Below are 26,980 nucleotides of genomic sequence, written 5' to 3' on the forward strand. Positions count from 1 at the left end.
GAAAAACTTAATGATGCAGCAGAGAGAGATATGGGTTTCTAAAGTGACATCCTTGAGTAGGCAAGGTGGATGGGATTTGATGCAAATGTTGCCTTAGGGGGAATATAGACAGAGCATGCTCAGGAGAGAAGGGAAACTCTTTGGGGACCGATGTGAGTGGGTGGATAGATGTAGTAGTATGAGGTTGTGGGAATTATATCTTCTGATTTATTTTTTCATTGAAATAGGAAGCATGCACATAAACTGAGAATGAGAAGATATTAGAGACTGGAGAAAAAAGGAGAAGACCTGTAATAGTAATCTAGGAGAGTTAGTGAATGTGGGGTTACCAGGCAGCACTAATACCACTTAAGGGGAGAGGTTATGAATTTAAAGTGAAACCAGCTAGTACAGTGGCGGGTTTTTTTTGTTTGTTGGTTTGTTTGTTTTTGTTTTTTAAGCTCTGTTCAGCTGTGTGTATGCAACAAGGATTAGGCATAAAATAGTGTTTAGGTAGGGTTGGGGTTGTGCCAGGTGTGATGAAGTCAGAAAATTTTAAGAGAGTTAGAGCTACATAGCAGGAGTGATAGCTGTGATTCCTATAGATTTCAACCTGAAGATATTGAGATACAGCAAAAAAGGAGGTAAGGATTAGTGGATTGTCAGAGTTGGTGGGTTGAAGAATTGTTGGTGTTGGAGGTCTATAGAGAATGTACTGGGAAGATGGGTGGTATAAGAGAGAGAACACACGCCAAAACTAGTTTGGCTCAGTGGATAGAGCGTCGGCCTGCGGACTGAAAGATCCCAGGTTCGATTCCGGTCAAGGGCATGTACCTTGGTTGCATGCACATCCTGGGGGCGGGGGGGGGGGGGGGGGCGGGGGTGCAGGAGGCAGCTGATTGATGTTTCTTTCTCATTGATGTTTCTAACTCTCTATCTCTCTCCCTTCCTCTCTGTAAAAATTCAATAAAATATATTAAAAAGAAAAAAGAGAGAGAGAGAACACAGAGAATTGAATTTATGGGGAGTGGTTGCTGTTTTCAGCAATGAGAAGCCATAACCTTGGGAATGGATGTCAAATGTAAGGTGAGGACAAGATCATCAGAAGAAAAAAAGTCAAAAGATTGAGAGGCCAAGGTATTGGGATGATAATCGATATCAGGGAGTGAAAAAGCACAGCCTAATATGGCCTATTCTGGCCCAATGCCTAGTTTTGCATGGTCCCAGCCGTGTCAACCACAGAGACCAATGGGTGCATCCCTTCACTGTGTCCACCTTCACTCCCAGTGCCAGCCTCCATGGCTGGTGCCCACACTTCAGTGCTGTTCAAGACTCATGCTGGTCATCACCTACCCACCAAAGATTCTACTGTTGGCAATGCGGGCACCAAGCTGTATAACCTCATCCCAGGAGTCAGTGATTCAGTGAGTTCCCTCACTTCCTTCCAGTTGCCTGAGTTGAAAAGGCTGGACTCTCCAGGAGGAAAGAGCATTCTGGGATCTGGGCCACTGGGGAGGAGGGTGAAACTGATCATGATGGCACCCCAAGCAAATGGCGTGGGTAGGATGGGGCAGGACTTTTCTTCTTTGATATATAAATACTTCCATAGTATTTTGTTTTTATCTCTTGGCCGATAAAGCCTAAAATATTTACTATCTGATGATACTTTGATCTACAGAATTCACCAAGAATAGTAATAAAATAGTTTTGGTTAGAATGACAATGAAATAGGAGAGAAAGTCTTTTAAAAATCTAGGGGAAGTGGACTGAGGGTTAGTAGTTGTCTGAACCCAAAAGGGTGGTAGATGAAAGAATGTGATAACATGAGATTAAAACCTGGGTCCTGGGTCCCCCATTTTTTAATACATTTAGAAAGCCTGATGATGGTAGGGGAGGGGTGTGGACAAGGAATGGCAATGGTTATTATCAGGAATAAAAATACAGTTTCAAATGAGCTTTATAGTCACTGTCTTGCCATTATTATTGTGGAAATATAAACAGTTATTGTGCTGAAATAAAATTTAATAGACACTTGAAAACTATAATAAGATTATATAATCAATAGTGAACCATCAACGATGAAGTTTTAGCAAGTTTTAATGCAGTTCTAAAGCTAAACTTTCCTATGAAACTGTTCTAAGTGTCCTTGGTTTCAACTCTAATGTCTTTTTCAGAAGTAAACTTGCCATGCAAATTATTCGTTGCCTGAAGAAACAGGGTCCACAGGAGGCTAAAATTAGAAATACCATCTGAGGAATTGTTATTGAATGTTTCAAACAACTGATGCTCTCCTCCATCACAGGCATGACAAGGTACAGAGAAGGACAATGGAATCATTTTTAATGGATGGATACTTTTCTAGGCTACTAATTTTTTGAAAATTATTTCCAAGTGCTGAATCACAACAATAGGAGGCAGCAATGAAAGAGTGAAGAACACTGAATTTAAGTCAAAATCTCCAATTCACCATATCCCAGTGGTGTGATATTGGGCAAGTGACTAACACATTCGAAAACAGTTTCCCGAACTGTAAAATGGGGGTGATATTACTATAAAATGCATTGGATAGTTATAAAGATTAAATAAAATGCTTGTGAAAGTTCTTAGCACTGTGTTTGGTATATGCTGGGTAAACTCTATGAAGTGAGACTAAATTGGATCCAACAAGATGTTTCATTGATCCTGATCTTGCAGGGTCATGACTTTTAAGAATGAGTTTATAGCTTCACGAAAAAGAGGCAGTTTGTTAAAATATTTCAAATGACCAGTATGTGTTATTTAAGCAATAGGGTAGTAAAGTTAATGGAAATATGTAGGGGGAATATAAAGTATTGTATAGAAATTGAATTCTCCACACTCATTTATTTCTTCTATATAATAGGCCAGTGAGCCAAAATTCTACAAAGTAGTGCCGATAGCTGAGGCATAAATATTTAACAGCACTCAAATACTTTCTGACAGTATATTTCTCCCCCAAATCATCAGATTTAGCTAGTGGGACATTTTTTGACTGTTTGTTTATACCCTTAGTTTTGTTAACAGAAACATTCAGATCTTTATGAATATCCCCTTAAATCTGTTGAGATTTACCTACTTCCTACGCAGCTCTGTTGCTGATAGCTAACTGCATGCATTTTTAACTTCTCTTTAAATTTGATCTTTCACTGTATGGCCATTTGTCATAAAGAAACAAAGCTTTTGTCACCTCATGGGAATTCTGCACACCTCAGTAATGAATTCAGAATAGCAAAGGCCCATTGACATCTAACTCCTGGGGTTAGACTGATTTCCTAACTAAGTTGTTTGTTCTCATAAGCTAACTCCAAAGTCATCAGAGACTCAAATTTTTGCTTCAGCAAAAATAAAGACTGACTGCAGTATGGCTAAAAGTTTGGAAACCTTGGCCACCATCATAGGACTTGGTTCAAATCCTGGTTCCTTGCCTCATTAAGCTGTGTGGCTAATGCCTTATTTCTTCTGGGAGTTTCGACTTGGCCAGGCCAATAATCAGTAGCTGTGGTCAGAGGAGGTGAGAGGCTAGGATGAGTGGTAAGCCTTACTAGGAGAAATTGAGTCCAAACCAAGAAACATAACATTGTCAATGCAAAGAGCAAGAATGGAATTGAAAATTTGAGCTATAAACAGAAACCAAGAGCCAAGTAGAAGAAGGAGTGGAATAGGGAGCAAAGAGTGAGGGTGGGGCAAAGCAAAGAAAGAGGTGCCAGAGATTTCCCAGGTAGCATGGGCTATTCTTGAATGCTTGGTTTTATTGGATGCTAAGTGATTTGTGATTTGAATCCCAGTTGCCATGGTTTACAGCAGAAATTGCAAACTGTAGTCCCACTGGTCAAATGTGGCCTGCAAAGCAGAGGTAATAATAATAAGAAAAGTAATGACAAACATATATCAAACACTTCCTACACGTGAGGCATGTTCTAAATATTTTACACATACATGTTCACTCATTAAAATCACTCAGCAATCACTTGAGATGGATACCATTTGCATCCTCAGTTTACAAAAGGGGGAACTGGGTTAACAGCCAGTGAAGTGATAGAGTTTGGCCTCCAGAATTTATGCACTTAACCAGAATTGAAAAATAGGGGGCATATCCTAATAGTAGGGAGAACATACTTAGGGGATGGGGTGGCAGAATGAGGCCCATTTGCTGGGATGGTAAAGCTTCAGACATGTAAAACAAGCTTCCATCTTTTAATTTCTTTATTTATCTCATGGTCTTGCTTTCATACCATTTTATTGAGCATCTTTTCATCACGTCTTTGATATAATCAACATACCTTAAAATATTAACATATCATCTTAACATTTCTCTGTAAAGGCTTTGTTCTCATTGGAAAACATATATTTTTTCCCACCTGGTGTTTTAAAAATATTGGAAATAGTTGCCAACACTTAAAATCACTGTTTATGGCTTTTCTTGAGAAATTGGATGGCCTGGACAAGTTTTGAATGGTGTTCCTGCTGAGTACTATGGTGGTTCCTGATGAAGCAGTGTACTCCCCAGAGCTCTGCAGTCCCCACCCACCTCTGCTGCATTGCTCATTTATGTCACCTGCTTTGCCTCTGGAGGCCTTTGTGACCCCTGCTTTAAAGGTCCCAGGTGGGCTGGAAGCATCAGGTATAGCAGAGTGGTGCCAAGAGAATGCAGAAGGTAACAATTGAATTTAAATTAAAAGAGGTGTACTCTAGCAGCTGAAACTAAACTATCCATCATATGCATCTGCTTATATGACTTTAGATGCTTTTAATTTTATAAATAATTGCTAGCATCTATTTAAATTTTTTAAAACTATGGTTTTATTAATTTTAGAGCGAGATTAAGGGAGAGGGAGAGAGAAACATTGATGAGAGAGAGAAACATGGATCGGCTGTCTCCTGCATGTCCCCTACTGGGATCAGCCTGCAACCCGGCATGTGCCCTGACCGGGAATTGAACTGGTGCCCACTTGGTACATAGGATGATGCTCAACCAACTGAACCACATGGGCCACAGCTGTTTAAGTCTTTTGAGTGACAGATACATTACTATTCATTCACCAAACTAGTTCGTTTTTAGCCAGCACACATAATGTAGACTATGCTGGCCAGTTTCCTGGCATCAAGGAAAGGTCCTGAGACTGGTTCTGGGGAGAGTGATGTATCTCATCATCTGGTCTCATCCTTAAGAAAAATTTCCAAATGCAATAATTTTTGCTTCTCCTTCCATGGAGTCTTGGGTACCATGTGTTAAAGATGATGGTATTACAAGGCAGAAGGAGCTAGATATTGGAGTCATTCCCTGGAGAACAGCCATCTGGTAATGAACATCTATACTGAAGAAATAACCTGTTATTTGTTGAGCCACTGAGACTGGGAATTGCTTGTTACTGTTTTGAACATCTATATATATAAAAGCCTAAGCAACCTTCTGACTGTCCAACCGGTAGCTATGATGCTCACTGACCACCAGGGGGCAGACACAGGAACTGCCGAGCTGCAGTAACTTGGCAGCTGTGGTTCTCGTGTGATACACCCGGAAACCAGAGAGGAGGGAGCCTGATTTCAGGGTGCATCACCTGAGAATTCTATCAAAGCCAAACCACCCTCTCACAATCTGGGACTCCTCGGGAGATGTTGGAGAGCTGGTTTCAGCCTGATCCCTGCAGGCCAGGCCAAGGGACCCTACTGGTACACGAATCCATGCACCAGGCCTCTAGTTTTAAATATAAAAATATATTTAATCATCTCAGCTATCTTATAAGTTCTCTGCTACCCCATTTTGCACATGAGAAAACTGAGGCATGGAACAATTAGTTACTTGTGAAGGTTATAGAGTTAGTATATAATAGAGGCAGGATTTGAACATAGGCTGACTGGCTCCAAAGTCTAACTGCATCCATACTGCCTCTCAACAAATTTCCACCAAGCATGTGTGAAGGTCCAGGCATGAAGCAAGGCTCTGGGCATGCAGAGTCCATAAACGCACACCATCCTTATATTTAAGGAGCTCACAGTGTAACAGTGGAAACAGCCTCATGAATGAATTCAGTAACTTGACATATTCAATCAAATGCATACTATGTCAGACACTATTGTAAGGGAGGAAGGTCACCCATTGTGAAAGATGATGGAGGGTAAGTCAGGATGGAGAGGTAGAGGAGGAGGGTACCACTTCAAGGAGGAAAAGCAGGGGAAGCTTCCCATGGGAGACAACAGTCCATTTTGCTCCTGGAGGCTGCTTAGGCTTTTGCTGGTGTTAGGATAATTCTAGGGGTTCTTTCAGCCTGTCCTATTTCTTCTCAAATAACCCTGAAGACCTTTTCCCTCTGACTTATGAGTCTTTTCTTCATCCAGGAAAGTGATCCTCCCCGCTTAGTCATTTAGAAACAGGAACAAAGAACAATTAAAAATTCATCAATTACTGTAAATAAACTTGACAGTCAATATCCCTCATGATACCATAAACCCATGCAGCTATTGACTCACTAACAGGTGAATAATTCTCTAGGATCAATGGTGACAATAATGGTTTGCTAAATTTAGAATCATCAAAATAAATACACAAGTACATAGGGTCAAAACAATTCCTCATATTCACAAGGGAAATTTTCATCAAGTTAATGTGCCATGATAAAGCAAAAGCAAGTGGAAAAAACATCCACTTCTCCTTGAAATGTACTTTTTTTTTTTGCCCCTGTAGAGGATTCTAGAATTATATTCTTTGTTCCTAAACTTTATGATATTCTGTGCAGCAATGATATTAGCTGAGGAAAATGATGACTAGTCAGCATCGGTACAGAGGCACTCCTTTCAAAATATCTGTGAAAGAGTTCAATAATCTTTAGCACCCCGGGACTTCAGCTTGGTTATTTCAGTAGCTATTAGCATTCCTTAGTTTTGCTGTTTTCCTCATGATATAGGTCATCATGGCATTTTGCATATTCTCTACCTGAAATGTATAGTATTTTGAAATTGTTTTGACAGTGGGATTTACAGTAAGCTAAAAATTATATGACCTGATATATTCAAACACTTGTTCCCACAAATATTTATGTTCATGGATGCCTGGAGCTATATGCACTGTGATTAAGAGTGAGTCCAGGGAGACATGAGAATGAATACTTTGTCTGACTGGCTTTGGCCTTGGCCAAACTCATTTACTTGTCTGTGCTTCTGTTTCCAAATCTATTGAATTCCAATTAATAATACAAGCTTCATCATAAGATGTAAGAGTATAAATGAATGGAAGGATAGGTTTATGGAAAGAATATAAAATATTGTCACAAATCTTCTTTGTCCTCTCAACCCAACTCTGGGTGCCTCTCTTATTTATTTTGTTCACTCCTATCTATATTCTTTCCAGAAACCCATCCCTAGACTTCCATATTCTGCATATTTCTCAGCCTTTCCAACATTATCTTCTTGCAGTGGTCTAGGTTTAGATTCCAAAGATCTGGGTTCTAGTCCAAACTTACCATTTATTAGCCATGTGGTTTGAACAAGTTGCGGAAGCTCTCTGAGCCTTGGTTTTCTCAACTGAAAAATGTAGATGATGATTATCTTGAGATAATGGTGAGGGATGAATGACACCCTTTGCATAGAACCCCAATAAAATATTATCCCTCTTGTTTGCTTGTATGTAAAGTCCTTTATAAACCGTAGGACATTTGGAGGAGTTATGTATCATCATCATTCTGATAGAACAGCTGGCCAGAGCAACACTGCATTTATGCAGCTTCATAGATGTTGTATAAACACATAAATGCCTCAGTGGAATGCAGATAGATTTCACTTCCCAGTGTCATCAAGTTTCTTCAAGTTAGCATCCATGAATGAAAGACTACTCCAGTGGGATACATACAAGAATCATGCTATTATCTTTACAAGTAAATGTTTTCAACATTTTCAGGTAGATACCCAGAAGAGAGATTACTGGATAATATGGTAGCTCTAGTCTTAATTTTTTGAGGAACCTTCATAATTATTTTTTTTCCATAGTGGCTATACTAATTTACATTCCTGTCAGCAATATATGCACATTCCCCTTTTCAACATCCTCTCCAACACTTATTTCTTGTCTTATTGATAATAGCCATTCTAATAGGTGTGAGGTGGTACTTCATTGTGGTTTTGATTTGCATTTTCCTTATAGCTAGTGAATTTGAGCATCTTTTCATATATCCGTTGGCCATTTGTATTATTCACAATAGGCAAGACATGGAAACAACCTATGTTTTTCTATGAATGATTGGATAAAGATGTGGCACATATATACAATGGAATACTACTCAGCCATACGAAAAGATGAAATATTGCCATTTGCAACAATATGGATATATCTTGAGAATATGCTAATTGAGATGTCAGAAAAAATCAAGAACCATATGATTTCACTCATATGTGAGATACAAAAACTGAAAGCAACAAATGAGTAAACAAGACAAACAAAAACACATGGACACATACAACAATATTGTGGTTACCAGAGGGAAGGGGGGACAGGAGAAAGTAAAGGGTAAAGGGGTTAAATATATGGTGACAGAAAAAGATTTGACTTTGTATGGTGAGCACACAATGCAATGTATAGATTACATATTATAGAATTATACACTTAAAATCTATATAGTTTTATTAATCAACATCACCCAAGTAAATTTAATGAAATAAAAAGAAAGAATAAGACATATGACAAAAGGTGTGAAACTGACAATATTAAAAACTCCATCTGGCAGAATATTGCAAGTTGGCCAGAAATGGAATGGGAAAAAGTAAAAAAGAAAATTCTGCATAGGACAGGTTTTCCATGGGTATTTGGGAGAGAATAGTGACTTTTCCCTGGAGTCCCCTCCCTATAAAGCACTTTGGTCTTGGCCCACATACCCCTTCAGCACTGCCAAGCTTTCCTTCTCATGAACTCCTTAGGTTAAATCAAATGCCACTTCTTTCTGGACTCAGTAAACACCATTCTCCATGATCTTTTGGAAAAGCGCCTTTTTCGCCATTCGAAGCCTCTGCTGCCTAACTGCCTAATTCCATTACGTTTATGGGTGTCGGTCATACTTTGTTTAGTAACTACAGACATCAGTATTTCAAGTCCATTTAACATCCCTTCAGTTCAAATGACCTATGAAAAATACTGACCAATCCTTAATGGGATAGTCAATTCACCTTTTCAAGCCAACACCAAAAAAGTTTTCCATTTGAGTATTTATAAGAATTACTGTGAGAAATCATGTTGAGTCCCAGTTCCATTTCACTTCTCATTAGATACCATGCCACATCTTGTTGGACCTGCATTCAATCTGCTTTCTCATAATAGAATCCTTGTGCACCTGAGGATGGAAAGTGGCCTTTATTTTTTTGGTGGAAAAAAAAATTGCTTCTTCTCAAACATGCACCAGGGGAAACAGCTTCTCTTATAAATCCTGCAAATCCTCTGTTAGAAGGTGGTTTGTGTTCCTGTTGATAAGTGACAAAACAAAAGAAATGCAATAATTGTGACAGTAGGAAGTCATGGGACAACTACTTTTTAAAAATTTGTTGTTGACAGTATTACAGATGTCCCTCATTCCCTCCTCGCTTTGTTCCTTCCTCCCAGCTCCTGCCTACCCCAGGCCTTCCCCACACTATTGTCTGTGTTCATGGCTTATGCATATATGGGGACAACTACATTTGAATATTTATATTTTTAGGCAGTATAAAATGCATGTTAAAAATAATAGACTGAGCAGTTATATCATTTATTAAGTCTATACCAGATACAGGTAATCTTATATGATTTATCTTATTTAGTCTTCCCAACTTTATGAGGTGAAGTTGTAGATATTAAGTTATTTCTCTCAAGTCATGTACTTGCCAAGTGGTGAAGCTAGTTGTGAATCCAAGTCTACTAGATTTCAAAATGCAAATGATTTTTATTCTACTCTGCCAACTCTCTGTATCTATAGAAAGTTGTAAGAAAAATCAGTTTTGCATTGGAAACTTTCATGTCAATCATATTTTTCTGCATGGCTCTCTATTTGATTCTAATATGGCTCAATAACGTATGATGAATAAAAAGGAATATTAGCCTGGTGTTTTAGTCTAGGCTCTGTATCTTGCCAGCTGTGTCATCAGAATCAGCGTATTAGATGCTCTAATCCTTAATTTTCTTATCTATAAACTGGGGATAATAATATCTGTATTGCACAGTTGTTGTGAATTTATAAATAACACATGCAACTCTTCCAGCAGAATTACTTGTGAGTTTTTTCAATAAAAAGCAGCCATTCTTCTTATATATGAGTGAATATTTACTAGGTGATACTGAAAAAGTTATGCCAGATGATGCTAATGTTTTGACCCAGAAAATTAGAATGTCTCCTTCACAAAGTATCAGGAAAAAGAGATGGCTGAGAAATGGTTCCTTCATACACATAACTGCTAGCAACTTTAGTAGATGTTGAAGAATTACTAATGCATCAGCAACGCAAATAGGTCTGTAAAAGGTCAAAATAACAAATGCATTTCTTTTCTTTATCAAGCTTAAAATGCTTAGGGTGAGCCTTTTTACTTATTCCTTTAAAAAAAATCAGGTCATAAATTTAACAAGTCCTAAACTATAAATTAGAATAATTTTTAAAGTGGTAGGCCAAATTATATGGATGCCACCTAGTAGCATTTTCCTGAGAATACTAATATTGTTGTAAATTGTGTCAAAATGGGCAATTTCTGAAAAAGCAAAGAAGAAATGTTGCAAGCCTTTTAATAATACATTCATGCATCCTCTGGCTGAAGACTTTTAAATTGGGATAATTCTGGATAATAAGAATGAGTGAAAGCAAACAAACATGAATCTATAGATGGCTTTTCTTTCTCTCCCCTTCCTTCTTGGTAGCAGCAAATATGCAGAAGACACTGAAATTTTCTACTGCAGACTTTTATCAAAGTCAATATCACTGGGGACTTTCCCAATGAAAATCACTGCATTCAACAAAGGAAACCAAAAGGGTCAACAACTCTAACCTCGAGTGTTAGGTTAGTTTTGTGACCTTCAGAACTATGTTCCCATATACTGGTGTATAGCAGCACCATGGGGCAGAATAGGCGATGGAGGGGAGAGGTGGATAGTTCTGAGTGATCTTTGCCAACCAAGTCCAGCATAACAGTTTAGAGGAGAGGTTGGCGTTTTAACTAGTGTCCTCCCTTAAGTATTTCCAGGCCCCATGCGTTTAGTGTCTTAATGGGCAACAAGTTTCTCTCTATCTCTTTCTCTCTTTGACTGAGAAATTCTCAGAACCGGAATGGACTGAAATTTGCATCTCAACGTGAGGCGCTAAGGAATCATGTTACTTATGGAAAGTTGTACAGCATTTAAGATAGAGCCAGGACTCAAACCAAGCCCTTTTACTGTCAACCCCTCACTTTGCCTACATGAGAACCTGAAAAGAGAGTCCATTTTGATAAGAGGAAAAGCAAGAGGAGCATGTGAACTGGACACCTAGCAGGTGTCAGGAAGAGAACTGTAAGTTTGTCCCAGTTCATCAACCAGAGCAGCTTGGCCTCTGTGCAAATGAGATTCAAGGTGTACTACCTGCAGAGGCAGCAAACTAGGGAAGGCATTTAGGGATGAGCAGATTTCTACCTTGTGCCCTGGTGAGACTGAAGAAACTAGCACAGTAGCCCTCTGGGTGCTTCTCCCCTCTAATGACAATAGTACCTGTTTCACTGGGTTATTGTGAGGGTTCATTGATATATATAAAGTGCTTAGAACAAAGCTTGGCATAGAAAAAGTTACTAGATTAGGGGTAATAACCATTGCTTTCCAAAGGAATGTCCCTTCCTTTCCAATATGAGTGTACATGTCCATTGTTGCAGATTTGGAAAGTATTTTGTTTAACAATTAAATAGTGCTTAATATGTGCTTCACAAATATAAACTCATTTCTTAATAGGGGAGTATTATTACATCTTCATTTAGAAGGTTATACAACTTCTCTAAGGCCGCATAGTTGGTATCAGAGCTGGATTCAATGCCAAGTAAAGCTATGAGTCAAATCGCCACTGTGTTGTTTTTCAAACAGAAGAATGAACCAAAAATATCCATAACCCCACTACTAAGTTTAATTTTGTTTCTATATGTGTTTACTTTTTTCTCTCCCTGTGGTAGTTTACTTAAAGAGGGGTCATTTTTTAACTTAATTACTGTACATTTCAGGATCACACTCTGTGATTTCAAGGTAGGGAAAGTATAGGAGCATCATGTGTTGATAGCTTACTACATCCCAATATTATGCTTAGCACTCTACATATACTTTCCAATTTGATCTTTCTAGCAACCCTGTCAGATGGGTCTTATTTTTCACAGATCATTAAAGAAGAAGAAAGGAAAATATCTTTCAAAAGTCCTATTCTTATAGACCTCTCATTCAAAAATAACTATGCCGCAGAAATTAACACAGAAATTTAGAAGCAACAAGGAACCTTAGGGTGGCATGGCCTGATTTACAGGTGAGAAGACAAGCATGGAGAGCATATGTGCTGTTTTCAGTGTCATGCATCAGGTTGGGGACAGAGGGATGACTAGAAGCCCTTAGCTCTAAATTCCAGTTGAATGCTCTAAGACCATCACACATCTCCTCCCCTTCCTCCACTTGCATTGTGTTTTTAAACAACTACTTTATTGGTTCCTTTTTGGCTGTTCATTTCCTCCAAGCAGTAGAAGTGACAGAGAGTCAATGTTTCTGAGCTGATTTGTCCCCTAGCGTATTGCCTTGCGATGTGCATGACTGTCTATTCATCTGAAAAAACTTCCACAACACTGTTGATTCTCATGACTGCTTCCTCCCCGAATCACCCAAGATATCGACATCCTTCTCTTGCGGGACCTACATTATATGCAGAGGGACGTTAACTTTGGGCAGAACAAATTGGATTTGGGAGGACATCTCTGATCCATTTTAAGTTAACAAGGATTTAAAATAAAGAGAATACAGTGTGGCTGAGCAGAGATAATATGGAAGGACATGGTTAGAATTTTGTCAGATACAATACAACAGAAAATTAGACTGTGGACATTCAGCTGATTAGGTTGAGAGTATATAAAATGAATTTTAAAAATAATGGTCACTGAAAACAGGAGTGAACAGAAATGTAACAACAACAACTCCCATTTATATTGAGGGCTTATTATGTGCTAGGCCCTGTGGTAAAACACTTTCCGTATATTATCTCTTTTTACCTTTATGCTCACCCTCACTATAATCACTCTGCTGATGAGGAAAGTGAGAGTTTATGCAACTTTCAGTTTATGTACCTTACAAGTACTTACAGCTTGTAAGTGACAGGGCTGACAGCCATATATATTTTTAATGGACACATTTATTTCCCTCTAATATATTAGCTCCATGTTAGTAGGAATTTTTTTTTTCCTGTTTTGTTCACTGTTGTATGTGTCCTAGAACCTAGAACAGTGTCTGGTATGGATTTACATTTAAGAAGCCCTCAGAACTGTTTTTTGTCATTCAACAGATCTTAACAGAGCCAGGCCGTGTTATTTTCATTTGCTTTGGAGAGCCAGGAATGATGTGGTTGCTAGCTCTTTCTAGTCAAAATTATTAAGCACATCTATTGGTAGCAACAGCTTGAGTAAAGAGATAAAACTCTTAACTAGGATGAATTATCTGGGCAGACGCAAACAACCAGAGAGGCTTTAAGTATGTCTTCTAAACCCATGTTAATGAGGTGGACAGAATGTGGTAGAGGACCTCAGCATAAGCAGAGGTCAGCTGCCTTCTCGTAATAGAGGACCGATAGCAATGGCTAGGCGCCTGCATTTGCAGTGCGTAGTCTTATAAAATGACAGCCCGCACAAATTGCTTCTATGACAATAATAAGGATAATGGGAAAAGCATCTCTTTCACTCATTCTTTGTTTCCAGAGTTTAAGATAATAATGATTGTCTGCAAAGCATTTTGAAGGGTTACTTATTGCCATTCTGCCAAATGGGATTCCTCAACTCTCTTACTCTTGTGGATCATCTAAATGGGCACAGATCATGGCCTGTGGTGGAAACTCTGATTGAATGTTTCATGAATTAGCTTAGGCTCTTGGACCTTGACCTTGTATAGATAACTTTCTTGAATTTTTCCACTGAAGCTATAGCTAATATGAAAGGAAATGAAATTGGCATAGTAATTAGTAATATTTTGAGTCCACAGAAAGAGAAATTGAACAATAATGATGAGACAGACTAGGCGTGATCTTTGGCCAGTGATGGGAAGATGGAATGTGGCTCTAAATGCTTGAGATTGCATGACCTTATTTCTTTTAAAAAGTTATTCTTTTTTCCCCTAATTACAGTTTACACTCAATATTACTTTGTATTAGTTTCAGGTGTATGCTTAGTGGTTAGACAATCATATATGTTTTTTTTTTTTTTCAATTTTTTTATTAAGGTATTATATGTGTACATATCTTACCATTGCCCTCCCCACACCCCACTCCCATATATGCCCCCACCCCCCAGAGTTTTGCATCCATTGGTTATGCTTATATGCATGTATACAAGTCCTTTGATTGATCTCTTATCTCCCCCACCTCTCCCTAACCTTCCCCTTGTAATTTGACAGTCTGTTTGATGCTTTACTGTCTCTGTATCTATCTTTTTGTTCAAGTTTATAATGTTCTTTATTATCCATAAATGAGTGAGATCATGTGGTATTTTTCTTTCATTGACTGACTTATTTCACTTAACATAATGTTCTCCAATTCCTCCCAGGTTGCTGCAAATGATGAGAATTCCTTCTTTTTTATGGCAGCATAGTATTCCATTGTGTAGATGTACCACAGTTTTCTGATCCAGTCATCTGCTGACGGGCACCTAGGCTGTTTCCAAATCTTAGCTATGGTGAATTGCGCTGCTATGAACATAGGGGTGCATATATCCTTTCTAATTGGTGTTTCTAGTTTCTTCGGATATATTCCCAGGAGTGGGATTACTGGGTCAAATGGGAGTTCCATTTTCAGTTTTTTGAGGAAACTCCATACTGTTCTCCACAGTGGCTGCACCAGTCTGCAATCCCACCAGCAGTGCACGAGGGTTCCTTTTTCTCCGCATCCTCGCCAACACTTGTCGTTTGTTGATTTGTTGATGATAGCCATTCTGACAGGTGTGAGATGGTACCGCATTGTTGTTTTGATTTGCATCTCTCGGATAATTAGTGACGTTGAGCATGTTTTCATGTGTCTCTTGGCCTTCCTTCTGTCTTCTTTTGAAAAGATTCTATTTAGGTCTGTTGCCCATTTTTTTATTGGATCATTTATCTTCCTTTTATTAAGTTGTATAAGCTGCCTGTAGATGTTGGAGATTAAACCTTTATCAGTGATGCCATTTGCAAATATGTTCTCCCATGCAGTGGGCCTTCTTGTTGTTTTGTTGATGGTTTCTTTTGCTGTGAAAATGGAATAAAGACAGTCTCTTCAATAAATGGTGTTGGGAAAATTGGACAGATACATGCAAAAAAATGAAGCTTGATCACCAACTTACGCCATACACAAAAATAAACTCAAAATGGATACAGGACTTAAACATAAGACGGGAAACCATAAAAATACTAGAGCAATCCACAGGCAGCAAAATGTCAGACATATGCCAAAAGAAATTCTTCACTGACACTGCCCCTAGGGCAATGGAAGCTAAAGAGAAAATTAACAAATGGGACTACATCAAGACAATCATATATGTTATAAAGTCATCTCCCTGATATTCACAGTACCCACCTGGCACCATGCACAGTTAATACAATATTTTGACTATATTTTCTATGCTGTACTTTATATCCCTATGACTATTTTGTAACTACCAATCTGTACTTCTCAATTCCCTCACCCTTTTCACCCAGTCCCCCAACACCTCAGCCTGTTCTCTGTTTCTATGAGTCTGTTTCTATTTTGTTTGTTTGTTTATACTATTCTTTAGATTCCACATATAAGTGAAATTATATGGTATTTGTCTTTCTTTGGCTGACTTATTTCACTTAGCATAATATCCTCTAGGTTCATCCATGCTGTTTCAAATGGTAATATTTCATGTGTTTTTATGGCTGAGAAATATTTCATTGTATATTTGTACCACAGCTTTTTTAAAATCTTTTTTAAAAGTATATTTTATTGATTTTTTACAGAGAGGAAGGGAGAGGGATAGAGAGAAACATCGATGAGAGAGAAACATCGATCAGCTGCCTCCTGCACATACTGGGGATGTGCCCGCAACCAAGGTATATGTCCTTGACCGGAATCGAACCTGGGACCCTTCAGTCTGTAGGCCGACACTCTATCCACTGAGCCCAACTGGTTAGGGCTGTACCACAGCTTTTTAAACCACCTATCTACTGATGGGTAGTAGGGTTGCTTCCATACCTTGGCTATTGTAAATAATGCTGTAATGAACACAGGGGTGCCTAAATTATTTTGAATTAGTGTTTTGGACTTCTTTAGATATATACCCAGAAGTAGAATTGCTTGGTATTAGGCAATTCCATTTTTAACTTTTTGAGTACCCTCCATGCTGTTTTCCATAGTGGCACACCAGTCCGTAATTCCACCAACAGTGCATGAGGGTTCCCTTTTCTTCACATCCACTCCAACACTTGTTATTTGTTGATTTATGGATGATAAAGGTGTGAGGTGATACCTCATTGTGGTTTTAAGTTGCATTTCTCTAATGATTAGTGATGTTGAGCATCTTTTCATCTGTCTGTCTGCTTTGAAGAAGTGTCTATGTGGTCCTTTGCCCATTTTTTAAAATTGGATTTTTTTCTTTTGTTATTGTTGTTTTGTGTTGAATTGTATGAGTTCTTTATAAATTTTGGGTATTAATCCCTTATGAGATGTATTATGGTGAATATGGCATGACCTTATTTCTTGACTATATTATTCCATGACTCCCATAGTGAGAAAATTTCAATATATATATATATATATGATTATTATTAATTATAGTAGCAACAAAAAAGGCCATTGGCACCTTCAACTTTTTCTTCATTCAAAAGAAGGCTGCATGTTGCATGTTGTAGAAATAAGGACATAGGTTTTAGAGACAGACAGACCTGGATTCAAACCCAGTTCTGCAGTAAATTTCCTGTGTAAACTTCAGCAGTAACTCCAATTAGTTCAATTTCCTCAACTGAAATTTGGAAGCTGTAATGCTAGTACAAGGCACTTACTGATGGCATATAAATAAATGTATTTTTACCTTTGAAGGCTGTTTTAAAGGATTAGGAAAAAACATATGTAAAGTACCTGACCCATTACAGAAACTCTATAAATATACATATTTCCCTATTGTATAAAAGAAACATTAAGGATAAAAATGTGTCATTTCCATAAGTAATAGGGCCAAAGTCAAAAGACTCAAGAAAATTCTTAAAAATTGTTTAAAACTAAATATTAGACAAAGGACATTAACAAGTAAGTCATAAAAATGTAAATGGACAATATACTTATAAAAAATTCCTAAACCTCAACTTGTTGCCTTGGAGATGCAAAATAAAATACTATTTTCACTAAGTATATAGGAGAAATAGAATTTGAAAAATGAATACAAGATGGAAAATGGTAGCATTGATTATGAAAAGTAATTAGGCAATATCTATTAAAGAAATAATGAATGTATTCTTTGACATATAAGTCTCATTTTAGAAATCCATTATATAAAAAAGAACAATACCAACATATTCTGGAGCATAAAACAACTCTTTAATAAATTTAAAAGTATTGCAATTACAGAATATATTCTACAACACAAATGAATTAAATTTGAAATCAATAAAAAAATATCCAGAATACCATTACATGTTTAGAAATTAAATGTTACATTTTTAAATAACTGGTCAAAAATGAAATCATAAGAGGGCATAAACAATATTTTGAACTGAATGAAATGAAAACAAAAAATCAAATTTCATGGAACAAAGTTATCAAAATTTTTGTAAAATTTATAATATAGAACACATTAGAAAATATTAAAATGGTCTCAAAAATTATCTAAAATTTCACCATAAGAAATTGGGTGGGAGGAACCCCACACATAAATAACCTGAAGTAAGTAGAAGAAAGGAAATAATACATATGTGTGGAATTAATGAAATAGAAATTAAACAAACAATAGAGAAAATAAGTGAAACCAAAAGCTGGTTCTTTGAAAAACATTCATATTATTAATAAAACTTTGCTAAACTAATTCCGCCCCCCCCCCAAAAAAAAAGAGAAAGGGAGAGAGAGAGGAAGGATACAAATTACCCTTCTCAATGGTAAAAGTGGGGATATGAGTACAGATTCTTAAACATTAAAGAATAACAAATGAAAATTATGAACAACTTCATGCCAATAAGTTTGACAACTTACACAAAATGAAAAAATTACTTGAGAAAGACACACTACCAAAGTCACATAAGGAAAAATATAGATAACCTGAAAAACCCTCCATCTATTAAAGAAATTATATTCATATCTAAAATCTTCCCCAAAAGTAAATTCCAGGCCTAGATAGCTCCACTGTTGAATTTTGTCAAGCATTTGGAAAAGAAATAATTCCAATTTTGCATACTATTCCAGAAAGTAGAAGAAGTGGGAGTAGGTCAACATCACTTAATGAGGCCAGTATAACCCTGCTATCAAAAGTACACAAAGACATTACAAGAGAAGAAAACTACCGACCAATATAATAAAATCCAGCACATATAAAAATACAAAATAATATATCATGAGCAACTGAGATTTACTCCACAATTTTGCAAGTTTGGTTTAACAGTTGAAAACCGAACAGTATAAAAGAAAGTGAATCATCTTTTTGTCCAGTGCTTCCTGCTTCTTAGGTACTTAGCCATCTGGGTTATCAGACCCACTGCTGTGGTATCTTAGTGCTCCTGTTCAAGCATTTACCTCACTTCATCTCACATCATCATAAGAAGGGGAGTACAGTACAATGAGATACATTGAAAGAGACCATTCTCACGTATCTTTGATTACAGTATTTTGTTATAATTGTCCTATTTTATTATTAGTTATTGTTTTTAATCTCTTACTGTGCCTAATTTATAAATTAAATTTCATCATAGGCATGCATATATAATAAAAAACAGTATATGTATATAGGGTTTGGTATTATCAGATTTCAGGCATTCACTGGGAGTCTTGGAACCCCCATGGATAAGGGGGGACTAGTGTAATCACTTATAGTGCTCATTTATGTACAGTGTTCTCAAAATCTATCACAATGTATTTTAGTTTTTAGTTTGCAGGACTGACTTACTAGATCATAAACCACTGGAGGGTAAGGAAGAGTCACCTTTGAGTCTCTGGGCCCATTCATTTATCAACTATATATTGAATACCTACCCAGTACTAGTCACTGGCCATGCAGTGGTCATATTTTCCAGTATGTAATAGAGCTCCAGTGCTTCTTAATTGCTGCATTGAATCAAGGTGTGTTATTTCATGGGGGCAGTAAAAAAGACAACATTAAATGAGTATACCAGATTTCCCCCTAACAAATGTTAAAAAAACAACAATTATCTATAATAATAAAAGCATAACATGCTAATTAGACTGGACGTCCTTCTGGACGGGGCCACAGCAGTGGCGGGGGGTGGGAGGGTGGAGGGAGGGGTGAATTTCATGCATCAGGCCTCTAGTACTATATATCCTCTTATCATCTAGCTTAAAGTGGAATTTGGCTCTGCAATTTGAGTGTGAAAAAGGGATTTGAGAAATGAAAAATTACATAAAAGTCTAATTTAAATTGTTTTAAAAAGAAGCCATATGCTCAATACCTGGATCTCCATGCTTCTGCTCGTATCCATAAGAACTGTGATTTAAGATCATAATTTACAAACCCAATAAAAATTAGGACCACCTAATTTCATTAGAATTTATGAAATTTGGCAAAATTTAACCATGTGAAACTATCAGTATTCTGGTAGGAGAGGTTTCGTCCTTATTAATCAGTGAGCAAGAATCAAATTTAGCTCTTGAGGTAGAACATTAACTCTTTCAAACTCCACAGGCCAGGTAGCTCTGACGAGCCCCAAATCACATTCACAGTCACTGTCTGTTTCCTAATGTCACTTACATAAATAACCTGCTGTCACAAAGTGAAAATCCTGCACCTCCCACACCCCACAGATAAACTGGAACAAACCATATGGATTTCAGAGCTGCCTGGGTTTACTGTCTCTGTGCCCAAGGGTAAATTTTTTCAGTTTCCATATCGATATATTGAGAATAATAAAAATGTCCACCCCAGAGGGTTGTTATAAATGTTAATAAATTATATTAATTAACCGTCAGTTACGTGAAACAATCCCCAGCCTATGAGAGGTTTTTGATTTAAAAAAAAAAAGAAAGAAAGAAAAATACTCCCGTGCCTGGTAGACCAGCTGTGTGCCCTTGACATCTCTGTTACAGCTTTAGAAAGGTGGGCAAGTGGGAGACCTTGGACAGTGCATCTCAGATCTAACTTAACTTATGTCCCACTTTGCCTTGATATTTGATAGTTTTACCTCCCATTTGTAATCATGGGTGCCTATACCAGAAACACCAACTAAAGAAATTTCTAAAGGAAAATATTCACAAGAAGGAAATGTAAACAAGTCTACCCATGCCAAATTTCTTCATTCTAGGATTCTGGGGCTGGGACTTTGTAACAAATTTGAGCAATGGTGTTATAAAACAGACTGACAAGGCTGTGAATTGCAAGGCTACATCAAGCTGGAGTCCTAAACTGTTATACTTTTTTTTTTTCTTCTTCTTTCCGTTTTTACCCCATATGCTTACCATTTCTGCCGACATACTTTCATGCATTGAGATTTCTGTTTCACAGTGTGCGGGGGGGAATACTGGGATTTAAATCAGTCAGGATTTTGCTAAGTCTTAGGGTAAAAGAGCTAGGACATTTGGGAGTAATAGTGAAAGAGAGGCTGGGAGAAAAATCTATGACTCTGCTCCGTTCCCTTTCCGGAATCTGCCTGTACTGCCGGCATTATTTAAGCTTGTTTTATTTTTCCATTATATTGTGAGTCTCCTGAGGTAAAAACTATGTCTTGTTTATATTTGAACAATAAATGGTAGCAGTAATAATGACAACGGGCAGTGTTTACTGCATGGCAGATAGTGTACTGAGTGCTTTACCTGAGTTAGCTTATCTAATACTGGCAATCATCCGAGCTATTGCTTTTATTCTAGTTTAACAGATGGGGAAACTTAGGCTCAGAAAGGAAAATTAATAAGCTCAAGGTAGAATGGCTAAGTGGCACAATCAGGTTTGGGACCAAGGTCTAATCAGCTTCAAAGTGCATTCCTTTGATCTATACCTGTGTTTGCCAAGTGGGATGCAGCTTAGTGCCGGGAACCTGCTAGGAGCTAAAAGAATTAATGTTCCTTCCTTGATGGCAGCTGGAAAGAGCAAGATTGAAAGAAGCATGTGACAGGAGCTCAGTACATTAGTCTGTGTTCTCCATCCTTTAAAAAATATGTATATGTATGTGTTCATTCCTTTATAAAATTTCAGTAATTAAAATTTGTTAGTATGTTTAAAAAAGCATTTCAAAGTAATCACACCTTATAGAAGTGAGGCTCACACGAATCGGTGTATATGAAAGTATTAGGAACTTTATCCATGGAAACTGTGATCAAGTCCTTCTTCTCCCAAGTTGATAATGCATTGGGAACAGTGAAGATTCTTGTCCTTGATGAACCAGAGAGAGTAGATCAGAGATGTCTAGGACAGGTGACAGAGATGTACAAGAAGAATAAGATGGCGGAATATTCCCATGGAAAGATGCAAAATGCAGCACGATCACCCTTTTGATCATGCACACTGTCCCTTTTCTGACCTCCTGGGTGACAACTGGCAGTTTGATGGGGAAGAAAAGAAGAGAGGAGAGTGGGAGCCTTCTGGATGAATGTAGATGAGGCTAAGAGGAACCAGTGAAGTTGTATCTTCAGGGATGAAGGCTGTAGATTTATGAAGGATTCCTAGAAAAGTATGAAAATACAAAAAGAAGATCCTAGGCATAGCTTTTATTGAGTACTAGAGGCCCGGTGCACGAAATTCATGCATTGGGGGGGAGGGTGTGTCCTTCAGCCCAGCCTGCACCCTCTCCAATCTGGGCCACCTCGAGGGCAGTGGGACATCCCTCTCACAATCCAGGACTGCTGGCTCCCAATCGCTTGCCTGCCTGCTTGCCTGCCTGATTGCCCCTAACCACTCCCCTTCCAGCCTGATCGATGTCTAACTGCTCCCCTGTCAGCCTGATTGCCCCTAACTGCCCTCCCCTGCTGGCCTGGTCACTCCTAACTGCCCTCCCCTGCCAGCCTGGTTGCCCCTAACTGTCATCCCTTGCAGGCCTGGTTGCCCCCAACTGTCCTCCCCTGCTTATCATCTTGTGGGTGGCCATCTTGTGTCCACATGGTGGTGGCCATCTTTGACCACATGGGGGTGGCCATCTTGTGTGTTGAAGTGGTGGTCAATTTGCATATTACCTCTTTATTATATAGGATGATGCACAGTTTAGTTAAGTTCTAGTTTTACTGTCACAATGGAATGTGTCTCTCCAAAATTTATAGGTTGAAGTTTTAACCTCCAGTATTATGGTATTTGGAGATGAGGCCTTTGAGAAGTAATTAGGTTTGGATGAGGTCACAACAATAGGATTAGTGCCCTTAGAAGAAAACACACCAGAGAGCTTGCCTTCCACCTCTCCCCCCATGCACTCACTGAGGAAAGTCCATGTGACTCCACAGCCAGAAGATAACTGTCTTCAAGCCAGGGTGGGGGCCCACACCAGAACCTGACCATATTGGCCGTCTGATGTCAACCTTCCAGCCCAAAACTATAAGAAATTAAATTTAAGACCCCTATTTTATGGCATTTTGTTATGACCACCCTAATAGATTATGATGCTGTCATAAAAGTCAGATAAATTTTGGAGAATATAATTCACTAGACCACTGGTTTTGTTCTCAAATATGGCAGACATTCAGTGTAAGACAACCTTTTGTATCAAAAGGATGAACATGGATTTATCTCTTTTGTACTTAGGATTATCTCTTTAATGGATTCTCCCCCACTGAACAATCTTCCTTTCTGTCCTCTTCTCCACTGCAACTATTATTCAATCAACATGTTTAGATATGCTAATTTTATATTTTTATTAAAAAAGAGTATTTTTAAACACTAAACCCGTTAAGTCTAAATACCTAAAACCACCCCCTCCCCACTTCCCACCACACACATTAAAAGCTTTACTGAAGAGCATAACTTACTTTCCTATCAACCTCAAACTCACTAGCCTACCTGTAAGAGATTAGGTGTTGAAAAGATGACTTTGATTTTAAGATCAAAGTGATGATAAAAATAGAACTAACCAAAGGCCATTTCATGTTTGGAATTAATAATGAAAGGAACTTCTTCTACCTTGAAAACAGTTTGTTTCTTAATTTTTAAAAAAATGGAACTAGTAGTTTTTATGTATTCCAAAAACCCTCACTCTTAGCCTTAGAATAATTATATTTTTGCAAAAGGACATGAGAAAATGCTAGCTTCACCTGGGTCCAAGAATATCAACAATGTTGGTAATGAAAAAGGCATTTCATTGTCTGCAGATCATAAATTCTCTTCCACTGCATCTTCCTTCCAATGAATTAGAAAAAAATAAAGTGACAATGTCAGAGTCTCAGGAGTGAGAAAAAAAGGAAAGCTTCAAACTAAAATGTCCAATATCTGTGCATGATAAGTTACTTCTGGCAGGTTGACATCACTGATTGATCATGCCTTCAGAACCACCTTCTTTTCTTGCCTGGAAACAACCTTCAGATTTTGGTAGCAATGAAGATTGACTTTATGTTTCTCATAGCACAGTCAGGGTAATTCAAAGACAGAATTGTAGATCTTATCCCGTTGCACTAGTAAAGAAACTGATTTAGAAACCTGTTTGCAGAGATCAGTTTTGACCATATTATGGTCCAAAATTGGCTGCTTTTTTTGAGACGGGATGAAATTGGATCCTTTTGCCAATGACCATAGAAGGTTCATTATTCACCTGATAGAAGCTTGTGTGTGGTAGGTGATTCCTCAAATTTTCTCCATAGTCAAAAGCAAACAAAATTAACTCCAGGTAATGTGATGTGAGGGAACTCAAGACCTTGCACAGTGCACACCCCTGGCTTCAGCCACAAGCCTGGCATGATCATGATAGACATACATCTCTCCTGCAATGCCTCTGATAGATGCTTCCCACATAGTGCTGATCAAGTTCCTCCTGTAGAGTTAGCTACAGAAAGCCTCTAGAGGCCACCGGATGGACCACATTGACACTCAGTGGGACCACCCTTTTATCTTGCTATACTTTAAGCCCAGTTTCTTTTTATGTATCCTAACCATATAAGGCAAGTAACTTTTTCCTGTATTATAAATTCCCTTGAGCTGAAGGTAATTCTGAAAGTAGATTTCCTTGCTTTTTCTTCTTCTTCAGGCTGTGTAGTCCTACATTCTGAAAATTTTCTTCTCCTAGGCCCTGATTTCAATCTCATAATTCATTCTATGATTAGCTGTGGCTTTCCAAGATCTTCCTAGAGGTTTGGTTGGGCCTAACCAAAGATAACCGTGATGAATGTGTTTCAGCAATGCCTATAAGTGTTGTTTTCCAAGAAGGCTCTCTATCTAACTGGACTGCTTAGGCCTGCAGCTCCTTAAGTACTGAAGTTATTCAACACTCCTTTCTTCAAAACCATTCCCTGTTGAAATGCATAAGGTAATGGGAAAGGAAAGGAGTGTGTTCACAGGGAACTATGTTGTAGATTATTTTTTTTGGGTTAACTGGCTGACAGCATGATGTGGGAGACGGTGACATGGTTCAATGCAAAGAACTCAGGACTGGGAGTCTGCAGGCAGGGGATAGCATTTTCCTCACCCTTGCCGCTCACCAACTGGGTGATCTGGGACATGCGTCAAAGCTTTGGATCTCTTATCTGCATCAAGAAGATACTCGAGATATGATATTTACAATTCTACTTATATTCATTACTTAGTATTAAGCAGAACTCTAAGAGGATACAATGCAAATTTTCTTCCCAAGGTGAAAAGCATTGATTAAGACCAGGGCGAAAGGTGCTGTGAGTGTAGAGGAACTGCAGAGGAGAGCTGTGAAGAAGACTTTGGATGCTTGGAAACTGGGGAGATGGTGTGAGAGCAGGCTCCCATTTTGCTATGGCTTCAGCCAGTATAGAAGACAATGTCTGAACTCTTCTGTGCTTCCTTACATAAGCCCAGGGCTGCTGAAATGGATCTCAATGTTACTGGGGACATTTAGCATTTACCTTACATATACCTTTGAGGAAAATCTTATTTGTGGAAGGCAAAATCATCTTCTCTTCAAGAGTTGCCAAGATGATAAATATCCTGGCAGGAAGGTTGATGACTCTTTATCAAGTTCTGCAGTAAACCCAAGAGACAACTAGGATTTATCTCTCCTTTAATTTTAGAACACATAACTCCAAAGAGCTCCGCAACCAGAGAGGTTTTGACTTTATCCAGTGCTTTTGTCAGTGGTACCAAGAAATGATAGGTCTCAAATGAAATAAGCAAAAATGTGTCTGAACCTTAGACCCAATGCGTTTGTATTCATTTAATAGTGAAAATTAATATAATGTAGTGATTAGGAGCATACATTCTGGACACGGCCAAATCTGGGTGGCAGTTCTGTCTCTCATTTGATGGAAGGATGATTTCAATGAAGGCTGAAGCTTTCAGCTTCTATTTCTCCTCATTTGTCAAATGAAGATAATAAGGATAATATCTGTATCATAAGGTTTTCATATAGATAAAATAATAAAAAGTTCTTAGTTCAATGCCTGTCGTATGGTAAGTGCTCATTACACTACCATCCTATGATCATCACCATCATCATCAGTTTTATAAAGTGATAACATTATGGTCCTAAAGTGTGCAAAAAATCACACTCAGAGAAGAGAGGTTTAGTCTTACAATATGCCTCCCATTTCTGGCTACTGTACATGGCCCTTGAAAATAAGCTGAAATGTGTCAAATAACAATTTCACAGCAATAGGTTGAGGACTGCTTCGAGCTAGATTCCCAAGCCAGGCCAGTGTCTGATATTAAAGTATCCCTGCAGTCATATTGAAGTATTATTACTATATATTGCTTTGAAAACAAAAGCGGAGACCTGTGTCCTCAGAGTACCTTTCAAGTTATGTCGATTGGGCAGTCAAGCTTCTCATTTTCTGGTGGAATCATTGTTTTGATCATTGTGAGACAAAAGACTGAGAATAGATCGATGACCATTTGGCCTGTGTACCAATGCCCTAGCTTGTTTCAGTTTTTATAAGTAACAATTCAAAAAACTAATTTCACTGTGGTTATGAATCTGGTTCTCTATGAATGAAGTCATTGTAATTATAAGGGTACCTGGAAAATGTAAACAATATTACATTTGGTGGCATCACACCAAAACATTTTAAAATACTTTATGATTTTAAGTGCTTTGAAATTTTTTTCTTTTAGTGGAGGTTAGTGATAAGTTGAAATTATTATTGAGTAAGAGGTAAATGCATAAACATTAAATATGGGCTTTTCATTCTTACTACAATTTTTCTGTCAATTCAAAATTCATGTCTTTATTTTTTTATTTTGTGAACTTAAGTTCAAGCTGCAAAATGACATCTGTGTTTATATAAAACAAAAAACATCATCTGAATTTATTCATATAAAGCATTTTACACCTAGAAGAGCCTCACATAACGAATGTAGTAAGCAGATGGGAACCTATAATAAATAATCTGTCTTTCATCGACATTTATATCTTTTCCTTATTCAATAATGGCAGACTAAATAGGCAAATGGACATTTTTATAGTTATAGTCTAGAACAGTTTTTTTTGAAACTGCTTTTATAGGAAACTCATTTTTAATATACTGGATTGAGTATCTAACGAAATGATCTGCAT

This window comes from Cnephaeus nilssonii (assembly GCF_951640355.1).
Source record: "Cnephaeus nilssonii genome assembly, chromosome: 6".
In the NCBI taxonomy this organism is placed as follows: Eukaryota; Metazoa; Chordata; class Mammalia; order Chiroptera; family Vespertilionidae; genus Cnephaeus; species Cnephaeus nilssonii.